The sequence below is a fragment of the Manacus vitellinus genome, unplaced genomic scaffold, assembly GCF_001715985.3.
Source record: "Manacus vitellinus isolate BGI_N305 unplaced genomic scaffold, ASM171598v3 scaffold_18_pilon, whole genome shotgun sequence".
In the NCBI taxonomy this organism is placed as follows: Eukaryota; Metazoa; Chordata; class Aves; order Passeriformes; family Pipridae; genus Manacus; species Manacus vitellinus.
In genome coordinates, this window is record NW_021939324.1 from 7,885,794 (window position 1) to 7,888,293 (window position 2,500).

A 2,500-nucleotide genomic window follows, 5' to 3' on the forward strand; every position below is an offset into this window, starting at 1 on the left:
ATGCCCATACTGTGCCGAAGGGGTTTGTCCCCGAGGGGGCCGGAAGTGTGGCTGATACCAACTACCCCTCCCGCCCGAAAGCCCCTGGGGCTGGGGGGAGACCGGGGTCTAGGAGGTTTCCCCAGGCTCCGTACCAGTCCCCCATCGAAAGCCCGCGGGACACTGCGTTCGGCGGTCGATGAATGGTCGCTGCCGCTTGCGGCCCAGCGCTGCGGGGTAGGGGGTGGGTCGAGATCAAAGTTTTACCAAACTTTCAGCCGCGAAGAGCTTCCCGGAGCAGGAGCTGCCCGGCACCAAGAGCTGCCCAGAGCAGCTGAGCGGAGTCGGGTTGCGGTCGCGTGCCCGCGGGATCGCGCCGCGGAGCTGGGCGGCCGCAGGCGCACCTGCCTTTCGGAGTCCCTGCGTCTCCTGCGTCCCGCGCCAAGATAGCTGCTTAAACGCAAACAATGCCCATAGAAAGGAACGCGAAATTCAGGGCAAATCAGGTTGCTTGAAACCTCTCCGATGTGTCTGATGGCGGCGGGCTTGTAGTCTTCAGTATTTCCGGATGCAGAGAGGTTTCTCGCTGAAACACGGATATTTCCCATGTGGCAGCGAGAACTTTGAATCCAAATATAATATAATGGTGAAAAAGAAAAGGTATATTGGCTGGGGAAAAATAAATTTAATGCAAGCGTTTACCTGCCTGCGGCACAGCGTCCGCGGGCTGGCAGGAGCTGCTGCTTGGACCCGAACCCATTTCATTGCCTCAGGTTACGAAATTAGGAAATTAGATATAAAACTCGGGAACTATTTCGTTGGAGAGAATAAAAGGCACGGCGTATGCTATGAAGGTATTTGCGTGATGTTACATACTAGTCTCTTTTCTTATTAATTTTCTACTTCTAGGGGAAGTGCGATTCAGATCAATCTTTCTCCCCAAGGCCGTGTGCGGAGTGTGAGGAGAGTGAGCGCCCCATCGGTTTACCGAATCGAGGCAGGAAGGTGGATCGGAGCAAATACGGGGAACAGTCGAACTTCCCGCAGCGCCAGCGGGATCTACCTTTTTGTGCTGCACTGCACCCGGACATCCCTGAAGCTCGCAACTGGCCCCCCGCCCGGGGCTTCTTACACACTCGTGGATCCCCGCCCAGGGCAGAAAAAGAAAGAAGCAGTGCCTCTGTGGACCCAAACACTCAACTATCACAAAATTACAAGGGGCGCGTAAAAGATGATGCACACCCGCCCTTGGGAATCCGTTCCCTCAAAACGAAGAAGCGGGATGCAAATGCCGGCGAGGGGTAGAGGAAAACGTTCCTTCCCCACTAGTAGGAGAGGTCCTCCGGGGCGCCTCCGTCACCGCCGCCGGCCGGGGCGGCTGCCTGCTCACGGGCCGAGGTGCCCCGGCTCGGCGGTGGGCTGGCTGGGAGCCGGGGCCCCCTCTCGCTTGGCTACTCGCCGGGCGTTCAGGCTGAAATACCCGTTTGATATAGTGCTGTAATCCTTTTCTTATATTTGATGGAAATGGTTTCCATGTCTTAGTATTTGACAACATCTCCCCGTAGGGCCAGGTTCTTATTTATGTTAGCAAAACGTCCCCTGCCTGCAAGTCCATTGTAACCCAACACCTGACAACCCCGGTTCCCATTTCTGCTCGACGAAAAGGTTTATTCAAGCACATAATGGGATCCCAGCAGAAAGCTTTTCAGACGAAGGAGCGATGGTAAACTGTACCACATGAACTCCGTTTCCAGGGCTATTAAGCTTTTAATTGGAAAATAGCAGAGGAAATTTCAAGGTGACTATGAGGTGTTAGCAGTTAGTGCCCAGATGAATAGACTGAAAGAGAATGAATTTGCGAAACATAAGCTGCAAATAACATTTAGCAGAAAGGGCCTGGCTGGGCCAAAGTGCCAAGGAAACGCCACTGACCGGGCAGATGGCGAGGTTGGCTGGAAACTCAAAACCGTCCCGAATCCGCTGGTGTTTCGCGACTTTTCGATGCGGAGCCGTCCGGAGAATACGGCGCTGCCTCCCAGCCGCTGGAACCCGCCGGGAGCTGCGTCTCAGCCGGGCGGACACCTGCGGCCGCCGGGGCTGCCCGCCGGGATGCCCCGCGGTTCCCACGGTATCGCGGGCGGGGGTCGGGCTGGAGGGGAGTGTTCACTGGTGTTTGCACAGCTTTAAAGTAAGCGTTCGGGGCGGGGGCGTTTGCAGGAAGCTGGTTACCGCTGCGCGAGTGCGAACAGCAGGATTAGTTATATCTCGCCCAAACCGCTTTTAGGCATTGCCCGCGTTACAGGGAAAGGACAGAGGATTAAACTATCCACGATTTCCCACTCGGAGAGTGACTCTGGGTGTCTCTGACCGTCTGTGCTGTCACATAGTAAGGAGGGAAAGGAGCACTATACCAGCCGTGCTGGGCTGCCTGGTGGGCGTCGCGCTGGACTGGCGAGAAACTTTCACGGAAGGCTTCGAGGAAAATGCGAATTCCGCACAGGGTCACGCTAACTAGCAATCA